Below are 25106 nucleotides of genomic sequence, written 5' to 3'. Positions count from 1 at the left end.
AACTTAACGTAAAATAAAAGGAAAAATATATAAAATTATAAACCCACCACCCAATATGTAACCTCTTAAACAATTATTAGGAAGATAGTTAAATGTAGTTAAAATAGAATTTTATAGTAGTATTAGATACGGATATACCAGAGACCAAGAATTTATTACAGAATACTACCTTAAAAGGAATAGACAGGCCATATTTAATCTAACATAAATCTCTAAATCGTAAACACTATCAAAATTCCAGTCACAGCAGGTTTTGAGAGTATCTAGTTATTATCTCCCCTTAAATTCAACCTCTCTAATATTATTAGTCTTAGAGAATTGTTCAGAGTATTTTATTATATTTATGTTATTCCCATAATACTTAGCGCATGACAGAGGGAACTGCCATTTGCACAGGAACGGGAGGAAGTAAATATTATGTCGAAAGGTAGTCTTACTTTGTTACTAGAATTTTTACAAGCTTTATTCAATAAATTTATAACTTATATAGTAGTTTTGGTGGAGATGGAGTATATGTAATCTGGGTATACCCCCCCCCCCCCTTTTAAATTTTGTTTTTTTTTACGGAATCCCACGTTTTAGGCTATGGAGATTCCGATTCTGAAAAAAAAAATTTTTCAGAATCGGAATCTCCATAGCCTAAAACGTGGGATTCCGTAAAAAAAATTAATTAATAAATAAGTGGGGGCAAAGGTTCAGATTACATATAGTCCATCTCTACCGTAGTTTTTACTAAATAATCTTTTAAAATAATATTAACTTACATTAAAAAATGGTTATTTATACTTGTATAGATAGGGGTATAGTTAGGTTGTAGGATTTGATGTGTTTATAATATACTCTTTGAGGATTTCCTTTGGTTTAGTGTTTTCTATATATATCAGAATTGCAATTTTAGGTGTTTAATTTTTTTAATGTTTTAATTTTTAAAAATATATTTGTAAATTATATATTTTAATATTCATATTCTGATTTTTCTATTTAACCTGACTTATATTTATTTTTAACTTTGATCTGTTAATAATAATAACAACAATAAGTTAAACAGCGTGAGGATGCAATTGTGGATTTATGTATTAGGTATAGCCTTGATAAGCAGCCCATCAGCGCAGAAACACGTGTAGCGTTGATTAAAAATATCTTCTTTCCCCACAGACTAATAACAGGTAAGTTATATAATTTTTTTCAAATAATTTTATTGTATTTGATAAGTTTTTTCAATACTTATATTATTTTATTGGATATAACTTTCTATGTGTATTCCATACTATAAGGTTATCCTGAAATAGGAGTTGAGGTTCTGTTGGTTGGGTGAAATTTGATTTATTGTTTACTAGGGTTTCATCAATTTCATTACTTTTATTAATGAAGAATTCTACAAGAAAATTTGAGATATCCTCCTTTAGTTCTTGGTGGTTAACTATTGGTGAAGGTGTAAATTTCACTCCTTTTGAAAGAAGTTAGATGTCATCATTGTCAAGATCTCTTTTGGATAAATTAATCATTTTAGGATCTATATGTTCAGTTGTTTTGGGTATGTTTCCGCTTGGATTTTTTCTTACTCTGGTAATTGTTGTCCTGGCATTGAAAAAAGGATTTTTCTCTGTTTATGTTTTATGTTCCAGTTGATGTTTGCTTGATGGACTTTGCATTTTGGTTGTGGTATTTTATTTGGTTTCATTATGTTTTCTATCTTATTTTTGGTATTATTTATATTATTTTTCAATTTCTTGTTAGTATTGTTTTGAACGACCTGGAGGAATGATGTAGGTTTACTTCCAGATCTAGATCAGTTTTTTTATTCAGTCTCTTGTAGGTAATCTCTGTTAAGATCTTGAAAATGATCTGTTATTTCTACTCCTAATGGTCTAATCAAAGGAATATCTATCTTGTTTGTGATTTTTGTTCATATTGAATGCATTAATGTGTTTGCGTACAAAAAAGAGAAGAGTTCTTGACGTAGTTCATCTTCAATTTATGGTGAAACAAGTGTTGATGTTGCCACGTGTTCTCGTGTATGCATGTGTATATATCATCATCATCATTTAACGTCTGCTTTCCATGCTAGCATGGGTTGGATGATTTGACTGAGGACTGGCAAACCAGATGGCTGCACTAGGCTCCAATCTGATCTGGCAGAGTTTCTACAGCTGGATGCCCTTCCTAACACCAACCACTCCAAGAGTGTAGTGGGTGCTTCTACGTGCCACCTGCACGAGGGCCAGTCTGGCGGTACTGGCAACAACCATGCTCAGATAGTGTTTTTTTACATGTCACCTGCAGAGGAGTCAGTCCAGCGGCACTCGAATGTCTTGTTCACGTGCCACCAGCACAAGTGCCAGTAAGGCAACACTGATATATATATATATATGTATGTATAGATATATAAATATATATATATGTATGTATGTATAGATATATAAATATATATATATGTATGTATGTATAGATATATAAATATATATATATGTATGTATGTATGTATAGATATATAAATATATATATATGTATGTATGTATGTATAGATATATAAATATATATGTATGTATGTATGTATAGATATATAAATATATATATATGTATGTATGTATGTATGTATGTATAGATATATAAATATATATATATATGTATGTATGTATAGATATATAAATATATATGTATGTATGTATATATAGATATAAATATATATGTATGTATGTATATATAGATATATATATATGTATGTATATATAGATATATAAATATATATATATGTATGTATATATAGATATATAAATATATATATATGTATGTATATATAGATATATAAATATATATATATGTATGTATATATAGATATATGAATATATATATATGTATGTATATATAGATATATAAATATATATATATGTATGTATATATAGATATATAAATATATATATATGTATGTATATATAGATATATATATATATATATATGTATGTATATATAGATATATAAATATATATATATGTATGTATATATAGATATATAAATATATATATATATGTATGTATATATAGATATATAAATATATATATATATGTATGTATGTATGTATGTATGTATAGATATATAAATATATATATAGGTATGTATGTATAGATATATAAATATATATATAGGTATGTATGTATAGATATATAAATATATATATAGGTATGTATGTATAGATATATAAATATATATATAGGTATGTATGTATAGATATATAGATATATATATATATATGTATGTATATATAGATATATATATATGTATGTATATATAGATATATAAATATATATGTATGTATATATAGATATATAAATATATATATATGTATGTATGTATAGATATATATATATATATATACACCCTTATGTATACATATATATATATATATATATATATACACTTATACATATATACATATTTATGTATGCTTGTATATGTGTGTGTATTTGTGTGCATTTGCCAACATATACATATTGTATACCTGTGGCATTTATAAGATTAAAATAGCGATAGGGGATGTTAACTGTATTTTAGGATGTCGAATTTTTATAAAGAAGTGAGATGGTGTAAACCACTTTGTTCTGGAAACTGCTATATTTGGAAATGTGTCTGAAAACATACATTGTAATTTGAATCTAGATTAGAGAATAATATCTGTATTGAGACATGTGCACATATATACTTGTACAAATGTGTTCATTTAGACAAATACATTTTACATACAAATCTATAAATGTGCACTTACACACCCTTTCTGGGTACAGATATGTTTAAAATCTTAATTTCATAGAATTGTATTGGATTTTATTATATGGAAATATATTATTTCAAATTTGTTGAATGTAGTTTAGCATCATCAAAGTCTTGTGCAAAATTACTAGTGGTATTATCTCCAGCTCTTACCATCTTGAGTTTCAAATCCCATTGCAGTTAACTTTACCTTTAATTCTTCTTGTTCACTATAATAGTTTACCAGTTACTTACTTGGAATGATGTAATCATAAAAGAAGCTTCCAGCCACTATGATTGCTGAGTTTGTGGCTAAGTTAGAAACCGTCATAATTAGCAAGTGTAATACTAATCAATTTAGGTTGATCAGCACAGTATAAAATAAGATGTGTGTAGAAATACACACACCTATACAAACACAGCTACATGTATATTTGCAAAATACATACACACATATACATAAAAATTCACACAGGCATCTGGGTTAATTTTCTGTATAAATGTGTGTGTGTCTGTTTAATGTATACAGTCATATATGCATACATATACAGACACATATTTGTTCAATATACATATACAGAAGCAATACCTTAACTCATTATCAGTGTTACATGCCTATACCTACACCATATAACCTCTCCATCTGTACCATACATAACATTTTGAGACTACATTAAATTGACTAGAGGCCTACATATATCTCTCTTATGCATCCACATAAAATAAACAGACACGCACGCACGTGCGCGCGCACACACACACACACACACAAACAGTTTCAAACACACATATAGCCTCACATGAAACTGAATGGAAACAGTTGTATGTATGTGTATGTGTTTCTGATTGTATTTATATATACTATAAGCATATAAATTTTTATGCATAAAACTGTATATATAAACTTTGTGTGCCTGTGTGTATCGGTGCGTATCTTCTAATCTTTGTTTGTAAGGCTTAGTGGAGTGAATCAACTCCATCACTTATTTATAAACCTGGTACATATTCTATGTGTCTTCCACTGAACCATTCAGTAGGGGAGGTTAACAAACATTAGTTACTAGGGAGTGGTGATGGCGGATAAACATAAATACAAAGGCACATACACATAGATACATACACACATAGACATATATTCTTCCAGTTACTGCTTAAAAAGTCTACTGACAATGATTTGGTCATCCCAGGACTATTGTAGAAGATACTTGCCCAAGGTACTATGCAATGGGACTTAAACTAGAAGTATGTGATTAGAAAGCAAAATTCTTACCTCATAGACTCATCTGCATCTTCATGTATATTTAATTGTTGAAACAAAAAGGACATTTTCTATGCAAGAAAATGTATTGCTTAACCAAAACCAGTATTTCCTTTTACATGGTCTTCAGAAAAGTGTACTTTTTATGCATAAACACTTTAAAATTGGTGATAGTTATGCACAATTTAGAATTGGTGAAGCAGCATTACTTTATAATTTCAACTTACCAATAAACACATAAGACATTCTACTTTTGTTTAGTTGTTCAACTTCCATTGCCATTTCCAGAACATTTTAATATTACACCTTCTGACTGATATGGAGTTTTATTCACAAGGGAATATCTTAATATCTACTATCTGACACAAATTGGTTTTATTTTATTGTTATTTTAAAGAATATGACCACACCACCTGTTTATAAGAGTAAACTGTATATTATTGCTTGGGACAATTTAAAATAACAATATTAGTATTTTTAGATTGGATATTACTGAAGATATTCTATCTAAATGGTGTATCTAGCAAAAGAAAATATACCAAAGTCCGTCTGTCTTACTAAGCAATACACACATTAAGATTTGGATTCAACCCTGAAATATTACAGAAGTTTTGTTCATTAGACAGGGATTTTGATGAATATAGTACATTTCAACTCTCACTGAGAGTGAAGAATGTTGACTCCATACAGGTATAAATGTACTGACCTTTTCGATTTCCGTAACTAATTTTATTGATTTAGTCACCTGTGACTTTTAGCATTAGATGTATTTAAATGGCAAAATTATTGGATAGATAAATTCAGAGAACTGTTAATAGGGCGAAGTTAATTCGAAAAGAATACAGTAATTTTAGCCACCTAATTTGCTTCATTGATCTCTGACAATATACTCTTTACAATCTTGTTTTATGTCCATGTTACCAAGCTCACATGTGTGAAAGAGTTTTGACAGATTTTTAATATATTTGCATATTATTAAATGCATCACTTTTATAACAGAAGCGTTTCATCAAATGTGAAATAGATGTCATAGCATTTCTCTGCCAAGTAGAAGTAAGCTGAAAGAGTGATGTGTCTCTTTTAAAGAGCAGACGTATGTATGTAGCAAGTTTTAAACTAATGAGCATCTGTTTTGGAGTTAATCAACTTAAACTCACAGCTACTGTTCCAGGCCTAATGAAGGAAATGGGGTTTATAATGTTGAACATCTATTATTAAAATTCAATTGCAGAGTGTGTCATAAATTAAATTCTTTTACATTAATTTAGTGTACAAATCAGTAAAATTTTGTGTGATATATTGATGTATTCAACCTGTAGTATCAGTGACCAAGTTACAGATGTAAAATAAAATAACTTGATAATTATCACAATGTTATTGACAAAATATATATAATGATGTTACTGTGGGTTTAATAATAAAGTAGAGCCAATCTCGTCATTTGCTCGTAAGCATGGTTTGGTAACATGACCCATGTTTTTGCTAATTATTTAAGATGCTTATGTAGTCATGAGAAGATATAAGCATCTTCTTAGCTCTCTCACATTTGACCCATCACAAGATCCAGTATATGACATCTTGAACAAGAGAGGGCTGCATTAGTACCTGGTAAGTCTCATTACAGCTGAGTAGAGTAGAGTGAAGTAACATGAAATGAAGTACCTTGCTCAAGAGCACAATATACTGTTTATTCCATGAAGAAAACATTAGGCTTCATTACTATAAGACAAAAGTCTCACCACTAGGCCACATGCCTATACATATAACCATATCACTGTGTGTTTTGAATAGGAAAATGTTTACAGCCCAATTTCTGATCAAATCTCTTACCAAACAGTGGCAGAAAAGTAATTTCATAGGCTCTAGTTTGGTTGTAACTGTGTAAAAGATAAATAACTAGCAACAATGTAACAAGCAAATTAAGAACAAATTAATGTCCTGTTAGAAGTAGTCAGAGGTATTCATTCATTTCTCCAATTTTAATGTAGACATATTCCCAGTCTAGCTCATAATGTTGAAAATATTTAAATATTTCACTGAAGTTTCTGCACAGCAACAAGGTATCTGCACAAAGCTATTTATCCACACACAAGCTAACAAACAGCACAAATCACCCATATATAAAGCTGTCCATGTAGATTTAATATACATATACAGGCAGACAGATCCATGCACTACTTCTGTTATCAGAAGTATTATATCTTGATATTATTGTTAATCAAATTTTTAATGAAGTGAGAATATTTTTGTTTATATTTCGATTAAATGAGATAAAGAATTATTTCTGTTCATGTTGTTGATGCCATGAGTTTTTTTTTTTTACTGTTATTATGTTCATCTTTATCCTGTGTTATACATAATCAATTATATTTGTCTAAATTTCCTTAAACAAAATTGCTGGTAAGTAGAGATGGTGGTGAAGATGCAGGAAGAGGAATGCTCAATAAAATATTAAGCCTGAATTAGAATGCTAAGATGAGAGTCACCAAGATCAGCTTCTTATAGTAATTAGGAATTATCATGTTTTGGTCTTAATATATTTTTCTTCTTGCCCTCCCCTCCTTGTGTTTCTAATGACAACTAATCAGTCAAACATCAGCTGAATGGATTTATGGAAAAATTTTCAAGTACCCTCTGAATCACTTTCTTTTTTTTTCTTTCTTATATATAATCATATGCATGCATATAGATAAACACACAGATGCACACATAAAATATATACAAATATATAAACATCTTTATGTATAGATATATATGTATATATATATATTAATGCATGCATATAGATATGTATATACATACCTGCATGTACACATATATTTAAGCACACATATATATATATATGTAAATACAGACATATATATATACATATAAATATATACATGCATATATATTTATACATATATATATATACACACATATATATTCACACATATGTATACACATATAACATATATACATACAAATATATATATATATATATATATATATATATATATATATAAATGTATGTATATATATATATATATAAATGTATGTATATATATATATATATATATATATATATATACATATATATATATATATATATATACATATATATATATATATATATATACATATATATATATATATATATATATACATATATATATATATATATATATATATATATATATATATATATATATGCATATTTAGTATTAATCACTCTGGAGCTGAAGCAATCAAATTAGACAGAAAACAAGCCCTTGTTGAGACACAGGGTGGTAGATTCATTTAGATATTTAGTTTGTCTTGTTTTTTTAGATATACACATGCATCAAATAGATATGCACATTAATGCATATGTGTGACTGTATATTTATGTGTGTGTGTGTGTGTGTTTATGTATCTGGGTAGTGTGTGCATATGTGCATGTATGTGTATGTTTATTCTTTAAGACAGAATAGATGGATATGTTGTAGTTAATTTAGGTGGTTAAAGATGATTGATAATATTTAGGCCAGTATAAGTGTAAGGAGATTGCAAAAATCATACAGCAACTGATGGCCTTGTTGTTTTACAGTTTATAGTTTCCTCTTTGCATATTTAGGCTCAAGTCCTGTCAGTGCCTTCTTCTGCAAATAAAGTCCTTGATATGAGAAAAAGTTGAAATGTCAGAGCTACAATTCATTTTATTATAATTATTCTCAATATAGACTGACATGAGGCTCAGCAACAACAACAAACAATAACTACATTAGCATTAACAGTCACAACAAGATAATGTTCTTTAACTACCAAACATATGCACATGTCTTCAAATTCGTGAATGGAGTGTCATCAGTTACAAAACCAAGAAATTGACTGGTACTTTATTTTATCAATCTTTGGAGTCTGAATGGTAAAGTTGACCTCAGATGACTTCAATTCAATCAAACGAATGTAAAGATATAAAATATTTTTAACAACTTTTGAGTAGATATTACTGCAACACAAATACGTGTTAATGTTTGGAAAATTTTAAAAAATAAAAGAACTAAATTCACAGAGGAGTTAGAAATGATCATCAGGATAGAGAAACCACTATTTAAAGTTTACTATGGATATTTGTGAATTGTATTCATAAAGGGTGCATTGTTTTAGCAACTTGTTTTAGCTCCATTCAAATCATCGAGCAGAGAATATATAAGTATGTGTGTATGCACATATATATATATATATATATATATATATATATATATACCTCTGTATGTATGTCTTTATGAGTGTATATATGTATGTATTTATGTGTGTGTGTGTGTGTATATATATATATATATATATGTGCATCATCCTTTAACGTCCATGTTACACTCTGGTATAGGTTGGACAATTTGACAGGGTCCAATATATCTAAGAATAATATCATGCTCTAGTGTCCTTCCTAATATAAACCATTTCACAGTGTACTGAAAACTTCTTTCATGACACCAGCACTAGTGAAGACATCATGCACTTTGTGAGACTAGGATAATTTTTTTACTCAATGTCACTATAGTAGATAGGTATTTTGTTTCATGTTAGGAAATGAGATAATAAATTGATATATATGTTTGTGTGTGTGTGCATAACATTCAAAATTTAGGGCAGAAATGAAATTGAAAACAAGAGCACACAGAGAGTGCAAACCTCCGCCAAGGAAACACTAATGTCCACTCAATGATTAACCAGAGGTGAGTTTTCAAAATGGGAATATCTGAAATAATCTTGACTGCTCTCACAAATGAGAATACTAAAACTGAACCCAACCACTGTCAAAAGTAAAGTAAAAAGAAAAAACAGAAAAATAACCCAGAATCCTTGTCCAGTATCAGATCAATCCCAAAATCTAATCAGTTTGTGCCAGTAATGAGACCAAATATCTCTGCAAGTTTCATCCGAATCCATTCTGCAGTTCTTGAAATATCTTCTCCAGGGACAAACAAACAAACAAAAACAATGCCTTCGCTAAAGCGGAGGTAATAAAGTACTATTATTTGTTTGATGCTCGATGAGAAATGAAGGCAAAAGTGTCTTTAACACGTACACCATTGAAACCGGGACCATATGCCTGGCTAGGCTTTAAAAGGGCGCATTTGATTTTATATCAAATTTAAAGGAGATATAAACAAACAAGCTTTGTAGGTGTCTATATTAAAAAAAAAAAAAAACAGTTGTTGGTTTCTGTTATCTCCAAGTGGGCTTTGATCAAGTAAGCCTATGATCAAAAGCATTCAAGCTATGACTCTTCTGTCTCTTTTTCCCAGCACTGAATCCTTTAAATTCCATTATTCAATGTGATTTTATTTTTAAATTAGTAGGCTGTGGTTTCAGTGGGAAATTTGATAGTTATTTCTTATAGTGTGTGGCCTTGTTAATAATTCTCCTTTCTTTCATTGCTTTTGTTATTATTCCTTTGTGACCAGTCTAGTTTATTTTCATGTACTTTTAAACATGTTTGTATGAAATACTCCACCTCATCACTTCGCTAGTTAATGGAGCTTACTTCTGGTAAGCTATTTTATCAATTACATACGACTGAAAGTCAAAACCAATCTGAGTAGGATTAGCACAGAAATTCTAAATAGATCATCATATATTTAGTCAATGTCCTGCCACAGAGATGAAGATCTATATTTATATCATTCATGTTCGATCTAGTTGAAGTTTAAAATTTGGTTAGCTAAGCTATGGCAACGATTTATAGATTCTAGACTGTGACATGAGTATAATATTGGAATTTATAGATTAGTCACCTGACTCACAAAAACCAGCACTCCCCACCACTAAAACAAATCTCTTCTGATTCAAGATATACAGCGTAAACAGCCTACATAGACAGGTTCCTAGGAATGAATCTGATTTATTGTATGTAGGAGATTTCAAGGCAATATTAGAATTCTTTGAGCAGCTCATAGAGCTTAACCAATGATTAATATATAACAACCATAGATGGATTCTAAAGTGAATCAACAAGAAGCATCAGGTTGTGACCGAAAAAAAAAAATTTATAAAGAAAACAAAGACAAACAAATTTTCAAGTATCCTTTAGAGATTTGGAATCTGATCAAAATTGAAGAATTATCCATTCATAATATTGCTTTCAAGTTTTGGCACAAGGCCTGCAATTTCATGGGAGATATAGATTGATTTAATCGACTTCAATACCCAACTGGTATTTACTCTATTGAGCCCAAAGTGATGAAGTGCAAAGGTGACCTCGGTGGAATTTGAACTTAGCAGCATTTTGTCCATCTTTATGTTCTAAGTATTTTGCCCAGTGTGGAAATGATTCTACCAGCTTGCCACTTTATTCAGCCATAGTATTACAATACTAGTTTAAAATGGAAGTAATGGAAAATATATCAAGAAAAATACAACTGTTTTCATAATATTACTTCTTACATACAACATCACGTTACATAGATTTATACAGTATGGAATGTTCTTTTCCACTCTAGGCACAAGGCCCGAAATTTTTGGAGAGAGGAACAGTCAATTAAATCGACCCCAGTACGCAACTGGTACTTAATTTATCGACCCAAAAAGATGAAAGGCAAAGTCAGCCTTGGTGGAATTTGAACTCAGAACGTAAAGACAGACAAAATACCACAAGGCATTTCACCCGGCATACTGACATTTCTACCAGCTCACCGCCTTAGACAGTATGGGATATTGAAATGATTATGCCTTACCCAATAGTCATTTAAAAATTTGGATTACCCCAAACCTTCCTTCAATTTTAAGATTAATTATTTAAATTTTAATAGCTTTCAAAGCTGATATTTTAGAGAACTTGACTATAAATTTCTGATGTATCTCTGAAATAACTTAGAACACTGCAAAAAATTTATATTTCTTTATTTGAATAAAACAATGATAAATAGATCAACTTCTCACTAAATTGCTAACAAGGAAGAAACATTTAAATAATTCCTTTAGAGTGTTGCAAACGGAATAATATAATTATTATTTAAAATTGTGAAATAAGTTTAGCTTGTTTAAATTTTGCTTCCTTTAAAGTCATGACATTTAAATATATTTGATTTATTTGTTTGGTTCTCATAAAATACTTTAGATCAACGACGATGGTGGTGGTGGTGGTGGTGATTTTAATGGTGGGATGGTGATGGAAAAGAGAATAATGTGAGCAAAATAAAGATAGTAGATTATAAAAAGAATTATACTTACTATTATGTGCTTTTCTATGAAGTGTATTTCATTGTTATTGTTTAACACAAGGTCAGCCCTAGTTGGGCAGGTCCTTGATTTCAAATGAGATCATACCTTTCCTTAACCATCATTTACCTAACACTACAATATCCAATATGTCCATTATTTAGGAGAAAATGATATGATTTGAGAAAGATTTCACTGTTACTTTTACCAGATCAATAGACTGAATACAGGCTTTTTCTCATTTGCTTGTGTGTGTGTGTGTGCACATGTGCGTGCTTGCTTGTGTGTTTTGTGAGTGCAAGCATGTGCACTTGGTCTGGTTCTGACTGCTTGTACACAGGATTTTCTTTTCATTTATAATAATGTTTGTGTGTGTGTGTGTGTATATATATATATATATATATATATATATATATATATGCAAAATAAAAGAGTATATCTATAAGTAAAAGAATACATACATCATGATCTTCAAATGATGATGATGATGATGTGTATATAGTGTGCGTGTTAACAAAATACTGAAGGAACAAGGTCATCATGGCATTTCAAGATAATGGTAAAATAATAAGCATCTTGGGGAAACTAATGCTCATTTTTCCACAAATGATCAGATTATAATTGATTATGCCTGTTATCTATCTTGAGTTAGTAAAATAAATATCAGTAATACACTGGAGTTAATTCAATAACCTCCGTTTCCAATAAATATTTGATTTCAAAAGCCTCAGTAACAGACCAATATTACACACACATAAACACATGCAGGAAAAGAATTGAACTACATGCACATAGAATTAGCATATACATGACTGAACTATCTACAGGTATATGTACACACTGATTCTTGCAAGCAGAACCAGCAGTCACAGTGTGACACAGTCAGACCTTTATGTTACAGGTGCAACACAGTTTCTGCCACCCCAGATTTCCTCATAACTCTGGTTGACTTACAGCTATTGTAAAAAATATCCTTCTGATGCCATAAAGCAGGATCAAATTTCGGAACTCCTAATTGCAAGCAAACTTCTTAACCATTCAATCATGTTGAAGTGAATAGAAGTAAATTTACTTATAAATTCATATTGCTCAGTGTAACTTCGTACTCTACGAAATGTAACCTGTAGTAAATTTGTATTCAAAAACGAGGAAATTTTTTCTGATCATAACTTAAAAAATACATTACTAAAGGATTCAACATTTCTTGTTCAGAATTTTAACATTGTAGTATTTCTGAATATAAGAAAATTATTTCATTTTCAGGGATGTCATTTTCTTATTTGTTGGAATACCCTTTTTCTTATATTCTAGAGTACCTTGTTTTGACTTGGTCTTCACTTTTTAATGAATTGTAAGGGCACTGTTGTGTTCAGTCCTGGCAGTGTTCATGCCTCTCTATGGATGATCACAGCTAATTTCTTTCAGAAAAGAAGTAAGAGAGAATTGAAGAAAGAGAGAGGGAAATATTGATCCCAGTACAAGATTGTTACTTTACCAATTTTGGAAGGAAGAAAGGTGAAATTAATCTCTGCAAAACTTTAACACTAAGCTAGAATTTGTTGTTGGCACTCGAGGGTTCCAGTTGATCTGATCAACGGAACAGCCTGCTTGTGAAATTAACGTGTAAGTGGCTGAGCACTCCACAGACATGTGTACCCTTAACATAGTTCTCGGGGATATTTACCGTGACACAGTGTGACAAGGCTGACCCTTTGAATTACAGGCACAAGAGAAACAGGAAGTAAGAGTGAGGAAAAGTTGTGGTGAAAGAGTACAGCAGGGTTCACCACAATCCCCTGCCGGAGCCTCGTGGAGCTTTCGGTGTTTTCACTCAATAAACACTCACAATGCCCAGTCTGGGAATCGAAACTGTGATCCTATGACCGCGAGTCTGCTGCCCTAACCACTGGGTCATTGTGCCTCCACTACTGAGCTAGAATAAATACTGCAAAACAATTTATACAGCACTCAAACAACTCAACCAGTTCACTGAACAGCAAATTATTATAATTTGAAAGTAAACCAAGGTCTTTCCTAGGTCTATTTACAGTAATGAAAAAAAAAATTTTTTCTTATTTTAACCACCACAGGCAGAATTCATAAAATTTACTAATACTGTTTTCCTCCTTTTAGCTTTTGACCTTTCAAATGTCTATAGCAGTTTTTAAGAATTATTCACTTTTCCTGTTTCTCAAGATTTAAGTAACTATTTCCGTGAACAACTTCAACATTACATTATTTATTCATAGTAAACTTGTTAATGTAAACACTTTCATTGTATTTATAATATAGTTTTCGTTTTTGATATTACATGTCTGTATTATTACAGTGATTTTCTTCCACTTGCTGCTATTATTACGTGGTAATGTAGTAGAAAAAAAAATAGACAGGAGCATTCCTTCCTTAACTATCCTTATATCTTTTCTTTAAGGTATGTCTCCATGACTAGATTATACATTGTATCCTTCCTTTTTAAGATAATAGGATATGATTTGAGGGAAATGCATTTCCTATTTACATCATGTCAAGCAGCCACTTAGATACTTCATCATCATCATCATCATCATCGTTTAACGTCCGCTTTCTATGCTAGCATGGGTTGGACGATTTGACTGAGGACTGGTGAAACCGGATGGCAACACCAGGCTCCAGTCTGATTTGGCAGAGTTTCTACAGCTGGATGCCCTTCCTAACGCCAACCACTCAGAGAGTGTAGTGGGTGCTTTTACGTGTCACCCGCACGAAAACGGCCACGCTCGAAATGGTGTCTTTTATGTGCCACCCGCACAAGCCAGTCCAGGGGCACTGGCAACGATCTCGCTCGAAAATCCTACAGGAGCCAGTCAGGCGGTACTGGCAACGGCCACGCTCAAAATGGTGCATCTCATGTGCCACCCGCACAAGAACCAGTCCAGGGGCACTGGCAACGATCTTACTTGGCTTGCCGGGTCTTCTCACGCACAGCCCATTTCCAAAGGTCTCGGTCCGTAGTCATCGCCTCGGTGAGGCCCAATGTACGAAGGTCTTGCCTCACCACCTCAGCCCAGGTCTTCCTGGGCCTACCTCTTCCACGGGTTCCCTCAACTGTTAGGGTGTGGCACTTTTTCACGCAGCTATCCTCCTCCATTCTCACCACATGTCCATACCAGCGCAATCGTCTCTCTTGCACGCCACAACTGATGCTTCTAATGTTCAGCTTTTCTCTCAAGATACTTACACTCTGACGGGTATTCACATTGACATTACACATCCAACGGAGCATACTGGCTTCATTCCTTGCGAGCTTACGTATGTCCTCAGCAGTTACAGCCCATGTTTCACTGCCATGTAGCATGGTTGTTCGTACGCATGCGTCATACAGTCTGCCTTTTACTCTGAGTGAGAGTCCCTTTGTCGCCAGCAGGGGTAAGAGCTCTCTAAACTTTGCCCAGGCTATTCTTATTCTAGCAGCTACACTTTCAGCGCACCCACCCCCACTACTAACTTGGTCGCCCAGATAGCGGAAGCTATCGACTACCTCTAGTTTTTCACCCTGGAATGAGATAGAAGTTGTTTCCTGTTTGTTTGCAGTCTTTATTGCACCTGAACATCTGCCACAAACAAAAACTAACTTGCTAGTTAACCTGCCTTTGATGTTGCTGCACCTCTTATGTGTCCATAGCTTGCACCGGGTACATCTTATAGAGTTACTACCTACTCCTTTTCTACATACTGAGCAGGGCCATCTACCTGAAGGGGTTTGTGTTTTATCTACCTTCCTACTTATTAGGATTTTGGTTTTAGCTAGGTTGACTCTAAGGCCCTTCAATTCTAGACCTTGCTTCCACACCTGAAACTTCTCCTCTAGTTCTGATAGTGACTCCGCAATTAGGGCAAGGTCATCAGCATAGAGGAGCTCCCAGGGGCAACCTGTCTTGAACTCCTCTGTGATTGCCTGGAGGACTATGGTAAATAATAGGGGGCTGAGGACGGAACCTTGGTGGACCCCTACCTCTACCCGGAATTCATTGCTGTACTCATTTCCAACCCTCACCTTACTGGCCGCATCTCTGTACATGGCTCGCACAGCTCTCACTAGCCATTCTTCTATCCCAAGTTTCCTCATTGACCACCAGATAAGGGATCGGGGGACCCTGTCAAAGGCTTTCTCCATGTCAACGAAAGCCAGGTACAGAGGTTTATCCTTGGCTAGGTATTTCTCTTGCAACTGTCTCACTAGAAATAAGGCATCAGTAGTGCTTTTACCTGGCACGAACCCAAACTGCATCTCATCTAAATTGATTCGCTCCCTAATTAGTTGGGCTATGACCCTCTCTGTAACTTTCATAACCTGATCTAACAGCTTGATGCCTCTGTAATTATTTGTATCTAAAGCGTCCCCTTTACCTTTGTAGCAGTTGACTATGATGCTGCTACACCAGTCATTGGGTATGACTCCTTCGTGTATCACCTGGTTCGTAATACGGGTGACTAGGCTATAGCCAACACTGCCAGATATTTTGAGCATCTCTGCAGTGATTCCTGATGGGCCGGGGGCTTTCCCGGTCTTCATACTCTTAATTGCTTTATCTACCCTGGTACTATCAACTCGGATAGCTGGTCCCTCTATTGGGTCGACATAAGGCAGGCTCTCTTTCTCCCATTCATTCTCTTTATTAAGCAATCTATCGTAGTGGCATCTCCAGACCTCTTTCTTTGCATCCTCATTTAATGCAAGCGTACCATCATCCATGCGAACACATTTCTCTCCTACAACATCACTATTCTCTCTCCTACACTGTCTTGCAACACGAAATACCTCGAGTCTTTGGTCCTCACGGCGCAGAACATTGGCAAATCTTTCCTTATCTGCTTCCCCTCTGGCTAAATAAACCTGTCGCCTAGCCTCCCTTCTGGCACATTGGTACAATTCCCTGCTACCCCCGTTCTTCCAGTCCTTCCAAGCTTGTTTCTTTTGTCTAATAGCCCTGTCTACCTCCTTGTTCCACCACCACGTTACTCTGGGTTGGGAGGGGACCTTACACCACCCACAAATCTGGTCGGTGGCTTTCAACAGGTTGTCCCGCAGAAATCTCCAATTGTCTTCCACGTTGTATGATGCTATATCCCCTTCTATTTCGTTAAATGCTTCAAGTAACTTGTCTCTAAGTCTCTGTCCGTTTGCAGGGTCTTTAAGCTTCCACACCCTTCTTCTCCAAGCCTGTCTAATTCTGGGCACCCATTTTGCCTTGATCCCAAAGTCGCTAACTACTAATCTATGTTGTGGGGTACATTCTTCGCCAGGGTAGGTTTTGGCATTTATAAGCCGCCCTCTTTCCCTATTTCTGGCGAGGATGTAGTCGATTTGGCTAGAGTGTCTGCCGGAGCGGTAGGTGACTAGGTGACTGGCAGGTTTCCTGAAGTTGGTATTGCAGACCATAAGATTGGTTGCATCACAGAACTCCAGCAGTCTGGTTCCCTCCTCGTTGCGGGAACCGAAGCCATAGCCTCCATGTATGCCATGGAAGCCCCCAGCACGACGTCCGACATGACCGTTGAAGTCTCCAGCCACAAAGAGAAGGTCCCTGTCACTCGTCGACGAGGTAGTTTGCAAGAGGGTGTCATAGAATTTGCAAGAGGGTGTCATACTTCCTTGGCGATATATTATAAGTTCTGTTAGAGCACAACATTCAAATATATTTTAACTCATTTCAAATAGGCATCCAGTACATTTGGTGAATAATGCGGTGCTCCCATATGACCATGGTCAAATGACTGAAACAAATAAAAGAATAAAAGAACATTTGTTTGAAGCTGAAGATATGTTCTATTCTGACTCTAAATCTTTTCTTTGTGAGTCCTCTCTAATTCTGCTGTATAGTTTACTACATTTCTCTTGAAATCCTCACCATCTTTTAAAAAACAATGTTTTAGTAATATTGTTAGCAGTGATTTCCGAGGAACAGACCATTGTAGTAGTGGTAGAAAAGGCAGAAAGAGGGTTCCAGCACAGATGTATTCAGATACAGCATGTCTAGAAACACATTATTAAACGTGTTCTCACAAATTTTTAAAATGACAGGGCAAGATGTGATATGAAGCCACTTTTGCTATTTCTAGTAGGCTGAGTAAACTATAAGTTGAGACATCCTCAACTTATAGCTTCTTTTGTTATATATTATGTCAATATCTAGAATTTTCTGTTACAATGCTACAGATTATTGGGTAATTCTTAAATTGTATTGATGACGGTGCTGAGCTTAGCTTGGCTGTCACTTGCAAGTGAGTGCCACACTTTCACTTGTTTTGTGAATGACACAACGCATACCAACAACTTTGTTTAAATTTTATGTATAAACTTTCTTAGTATATAACTTTGCATGTTCAGGAATGTACAGTTGTTTACATACACTGCAAATATGACTGTATATACAATGTGTAACATATGAGCAATGCATGCTTATTTACAGTTCATTTATAATACCTATTCTACATTTACTCTGCATTTCCTCTTACAATCTACTATATATTTCTGTGAAAGCCATCTCCGATCATTAGCCATTTTTTTTTTTTAACAACTCTAATTACTCCTTACTGATCAAGACTCATCTATTATTCCGTTCTTCCCCTTCTCCTTTCTTACTATGTGACTGTGGATTTTCGTTGATGAGTTCATGAACCTTGGTTCTTTTCTCGAAAACTATATATATATATATATATATATATGTATGTATGTATGCCTCTATGTTATTGTTTGTGTGACCTTTTGTCAACCTTTTCCCTTTTTTTCTGTATTCTTACTTACCTTGTCTTGATCCTCACCACCTCCCTTACACTTCAGCTGACTTGGATATTATTATTAAACTTGGCTCTTCTCAGTCTTTACTTCCTTCTTCATTGCTCATCGTGCACACACACTACTCACACTACCTCTCACTTGTGTTTATTTTCTCTTTCACTTCCTAACATCAATGCATTGCATTGCATCCCTACTTTCACTACTTTACTCACTTTTTCATTCACTCTTGCAACAAGACAATACCACTTCAATGTATTTGCTCTCTCTCTCTCTCTTGTCCTTTTCTTCTCTATATCCCCTCTCCCCTTCTCTGTCTTTCATACACACACACAAAGGAAGAAGGAGGAGGACAAGTGCTTGAAACATTAGAGTCTTTCACTGCTTGCAGCAAATCAACTCACTGAACTCTTCTATGTTAGTTCATTGTGAAGTATCTTGAACTAGAGCACTCACTAATTTGGAATATTGTCAATTTGAATTACCAAAATTACTCAGGGCAACTTTGACATCTTATGTAAATACTTAGACAGAATCATATTTTCCATGTTTATTGTTCTGTTAAGTATATCTATTACCTGTAATTCTATTTTTTTTTCTTTCTCCTTATTTATTGATAATAACAGAAAATCCTAAATATTCCCATTCTGCTGGATGTATTGTACACATTTCTGAAGAAAACTTCTCAATAATTTTCAAAAGGTTGGTTTAAATACTATCAGATTTTCTAAACTCGCTGTGTAGTCTCTTACTACAGATAAATATTCACCATTTTTAAGGCTATTGTACACAATTTTCTGCTGCCTTTCAACAGTGTTTATTTTGTGAGTCCCAGCAATATGTGGTGTGTATTTTAGCTTATTGGAAAGATTAGCTATTGTCATCTGTGTTATCTTCAATATAAAAGGTGTATATTCTGTTATTTAAGTATTTGGCCCTCTGATGATAGTTTTTATCAGTTTACATGCAGTATTTTATTTAATCCTGTAGCTAAATAAAAGCTTGCATGCAGGAACTAATTCTGTTTGGATTATTGTGTTGCATTTTGTGGTGTTAAATTTTATCTTGTCATGTATTACATTCTTAAATTTCTCTTGATCTCTGAAGGTGAGGTCTTGAAGCAATATCTTCTACACATAGCAGCAATTTCTTGTTATTTTTATTGGTTTATTGATGATATATTGCATCTGATAATGTTTATCAAATTTTTGTTCCTTCATAAGTTACCACATAGGTTGTGGGAACAGGCTCATGTACACAAAATTACATAGAAAGCAAAAGCAAATGTGACAATATTTGCATTAAACAAAACAACTCAGAAAAGCGTGTCAAAATACATATAGTGACAATTTGATGGTGATTGTAGCAATAACAATAATAATGTTGTCAAATTCTTAGCACAAGGCCAGCAACTTTAGGGTGGTATAAGTCAATTAAATTGACCCCAGTGTTCAACTGTTACTTATTTTGTTGACCCAGAAAAGATGAAAGGTAAAGTTGAAACTTTGAAACTTGTCGCATTCCAACAGAAAAACATTGAGTTGGAAAAAATGCCACATAACATTTTGTCTCATGTTCTAACAATTCTGCCAACAGACCCTGCAAAACAATAATAATAATCCTTTCTCCTATAGGTACAAGGCTTGAAATTTGGGTGGGAGTGAATAAGTCGATCACATCGTCCCCAGTACTTGGCTGGTACTTAATTTATCAAGGATGAAAGGCAAAGTCAACTTTGGTGGAATTTGTCCAGCATGCTCATGATTCTGTCAGCTCACTGCCTTGAAAAATAATAATAATAATGATGATTTCATTTATTTACCACAAGAATGAAAGATGAGGGGGACAATACAGAGACAGGCGTAACGTGTGAGGGTTTACATATTTCATTTCATTTCAAAGTTTCAGCTCAGAGCTGCGGCCATGCTGATGCACCACCGAGCGCGTTCCCGCTGTCGTTATGCTTCCTTCTCATTCTCTCTCTGCTGTAGTAGTAGTAGCTGCCGACCGCGCAGTTTTCACCCAGCCTGCGTCCGCCCGAATACAGTGCGCTAGGCCGACGGTGCTGCACGCTTTGCGGCTCCACGAACCTCAATATCTCTCTCGTCTTCCTTCCTGGCGTCGGCCAACATCGCCGCCGCCTCCTCCTCGCCTTTCCGGCGCCATCCAGCCGGTTTCGTAAGCCGCGGCCGGGCCCCCTCGCACTCGTCGGCCCTCTAACAGTGCAGCCTCAGCCTCAGCCGAGCAACGAGCAAGTAGAAGCGGCGTCATCAGCGGTGGACGAAACCCGCAAATCGTTCCCGCTGTCGTTATGCTTCCTTCTCATTCTCTCTCAGCTGTAGTAGCAGCTGCCGACCGCGCAGTTTTCACCCAGCCTGCGTCCGCCCGAATACAGTGCGCTAGGCCGACGGTGCTGCACGTTTTGCGGCTCCACGAACCTCAACATCTCTCTTGTCTTCCTTCCTTTCCTCGCCCCCGCATCGGCCAGCAGCAGTGCCGGTAGGCGGTCGTCAGTCACTAGTAGTAGTAGCAAATACCGAAACCCTGGACGGGGGATCACTCGGCTCGTCTGTCGATGAAGAGCGCGGCTATCCGCGTGAACTGATGCGAATTGCAGGACTCAGTGAACATCGACACCTCGAACGCACATTGCGGCCCCGGGATCCCATCGTCCCGGGGCCCCGTCCGGTCGAGAGGCGGTCACGACACGAAAAAGCCGTCCGCCGTAGCAGCAGCAGCAGCGGCGGGGAGTCGGGAGTCGCAGGAAAGGGCGCGCGCCGGGGAAGCGGGCGGTCAGCGTGAATAGCTCGCCTTTCGTTCTCGCTACTGCTTCTGCTTCCGGCCCGACTAGCGAGCGCGCGCCGCTCGATCCTCCGTCTCCCGCAATGCCAGACCGTCATCGCTGCGACACCTGCCACGGAGCGGCCGACATCTGCAGTAGCAGCAGGGAACGCACTGTCCGCCGTTCGTGCGCACTCTTCTGCCTGCCGCCCTCGCCGTCGTTGCCTCCTCTTATTACTCCGTGGCGGCCGTTGCCACCGCCGCCGCCGCCGCCGCCGCAGCCGTCTACATCTTCGGTCGGTGTTCGCTCTGTGGATCTCGTTTGCGAGCGTTCGTGCCGCAGCGACGACTTTTTTTTTTTCTAAGCTAATGCTGCCCTCGACTCGGACGAGACTACCCGCCGAACTTAAGCATATCGCTAAGCGGAGGAAAAGAAACCAACCGGGATTCCCTAAGTAACGGCGAGTGAACCGGGAGAAGCCCAACGCCGAATCTCGTCGGCCGCGCCGGTCGTCGAGAGCTGTGGCGCAAGGGTCGTACACGGTCGATCGTTTGCTACAATCACCATCAATATAATAATGAAATGATAAAAAAAAAAAGAATACATGGTATACACTGGGAAGGAGGAGATATATGCACAGCATACAGAGGTACAAAGAAAAAAGTGGGAGTAGGGAGGATGATAGAGATGTGGACCTCCTGATACAGGAATGCCTCTAGGGATAACCGAGGAACCCGACCATTCAAGATTTCCCTGAAACCCCATGAGTAAGTGCTCTCTCTTTTTTCCTTCTCTCTGACTCACAGGTCTACACTTAGAGAGGAATATTTCTAAATAGACACAGGCATGACTGTGAGGTAAGAAGCTTGCTTCCCAGCCACATGATTCTGGGTTCATTCCCACAGTGTAGTACTTTGGGCAAGTGTTTTCTACTATAGCCTTGGGCTAACCAAAGCCTTGTGAGTGGATTTGTTAGACAGAAACTAAAAGAAGCCTGTTGTGTGCGTGTGTGTATTATATATATGTGTGTGTGTGTCTTTGCGTCTGTTTTTGATCCCACCACTGCTTGACAAATTCAAGGTAGTGTCCCAACATGGGTGCAGCATAATGATTGAAACAAGTAAAGGATAAACATTTTATCTAATGGACTAATGGTTGTGCCAGATTGACACCTTAATAATAATGGCTTTTAATTCCGGTACAAGGCTGACAATTTCAATAGGAAGGGGTTAGCAGTTAAGACCCACCTCATTACAAGACAGAAACGTTTTTTATTGACCAAAATGAATGAAAGACAAATTTCATTTAACCAGAGATTTTTCTCAGAATGTAAAGTGCCGGAAGAAATACCACAAGGCATTTCTTCTGATGTGCGAATGATTCTGGCAGCTCACTGCCTCTAGTGGTTTCAAATTTTGGCACAAAGCCAGCAGTACTACAGGGATCAGTTTAAGTGAATGGCATTGAGCCAAGTACTTGACCTGTAGTTTATCCATTTGACCCTGAAAAAATAGAATGTAAATTAACCTAAGTGGGATTTGAACTCAGAGTGTATGGAGTGGGGAGAAATGTTGTTAAGGATTTTGTCCAATCCACTTAATGATTCTGCCATCTCACCACCTCTTATAATTGTAATATCAATACTTTATATTTCCACAAGGCTAGAGATTTAGGAGTGATGGAATGAAATTGTCCCCTGTACTTGTATAGCATTTGTTTTATAGATCTATGAAAGTTGAAATGCAAAGCCATCCTTGATGAAATTTAGACCTATAACACAGAGTGTTAAGCAAAATGCTCTAATGCATTACTCATTCACTACATCGATTACTTTCTATGTAATAAATTCATTAAATATACACATATAATAGACATTTATAAATATATATGTGCAACTATATTAATATATATATATATGTGTATATACATGGATACATATATATGTATATACATACATACATATATATATATATATTTTTTTTCATGCATACATATATACATGTATATACATGCATACATATATATGTACATATATGCATATATATATATGTATATACATGCATACATACATATATATATATATATACATACATATATATATACATGCATACATATATATACATATTTATATATGTACATATATGTGTGTACACACACACACACACACACACACACACACACACACACACACACACACACACACACACACATATATATATATATATATACACATATATACATACAAATATATAAAGAGATTTTAACATTTTGAATACAAATATATATGCATGTACACAACAGACACTCCTATAATTACGTACATACATTTACAGGCCTATTCATACACCTCATATGTAAACGTACACACAGGCATACAGACACCCAACATATATATATATGTATGTGTACATACGTAAATTAGATTATCTTATTTCTTGTTCTCATATATTTATTTTTGTATTTGTGTGTCGACACTTGTGTATCTTCCTTAATGTGTGTGACAACTCGTCTCTTCCTTCCTAATTTGTGACATTTCTTTTTATATTTTCATTTACATACTATTTTGTAAAATGTTATTACAATGGTTTGCCATTTATTTTAATATAATTGCTTATAAATATGTAAATAACTTGTAATAAGCTTTGAATATCTGATAGGTTCTAACTGAAAGATCCCATAATTATCTTGCAAAACTACAAACATTTGGCAAAAGTGCTACTTGAATGGAAATCATATATAGAATGCTTACAAACTTGCAGCTACAAAAGTGGTTTGTTTAGTGGTAGAGATCAAAAATTCAGCGGTTCTTACCATACTACTGGCACTGTTTGCCTATTGTAGGGAAGTGGATTAATAGAATTGTTGAAGCAGCAAACAAAATGTGTTGTATTATTTTGTTCTAGATTTTGGGTTCAAATCCTGCCTAGGTTAGCTTTGTTTTTCATTCTCCTAGTGGTGGTGGGTCAATAAAATGAAGTATCAAACAAGTATTGAAATCCGTTTAATCAACTATTCTCTCTTCCAAATTCCTGACTTTATGCTTATTTTAGACATAATTGTGTTGTGTAACTTTGTATTCTTATATTCTCACCATGGCTATCTTAGTAGCATTATAGGCCACCAGGCAAATCAATGCTCTGGGCCCTATAGTACTTATTTATTTAAAGCAAATCACAGCATACATAGATCAGAAAAGGGCTTGTTGACTTGCAGGGCTCCCAGACAACTGCCTAGAATATCCATGCTTCAAGGCAGTACTGATTCTCATAATGGCATAGTTCACCTTGTAATTAGTGACAAAATAAAGACCCTTTGGATGATTATGGAATTGCACCTAGAAAGTTACCCTCCAAGGCATAAGTCCA

The 25106-nt window shown here is 35.1% G+C and overlaps 1 non-coding gene across 1 annotated transcript; it reads left to right on the top strand.

Annotated features, from left to right (window-relative positions):
• Nucleotides 1-21499: 21499 nt before the first annotated feature.
• LOC149136003 (5.8S ribosomal RNA) lies at nt 21500-21658 on the top strand. The gene has a single exon (XR_016241747.1). It is a non-coding gene; the product is annotated as a 5.8S ribosomal RNA (ribosomal RNA).
• The last annotated feature ends 3448 nt before the right edge of the window (nt 21659-25106 follow it).

The sequence above is a fragment of the Octopus bimaculoides genome, chromosome 4, assembly GCF_046866305.1.
Source record: "Octopus bimaculoides isolate indiv1 chromosome 4, ASM4686630v1, whole genome shotgun sequence".
Lineage (NCBI taxonomy): Eukaryota > Metazoa > Mollusca > Cephalopoda > Octopoda > Octopodidae > Octopus > Octopus bimaculoides.
Note: the sequence above shows the minus strand (reverse complement) of the source record. Positions and strands in the feature narration are given on the sequence as shown.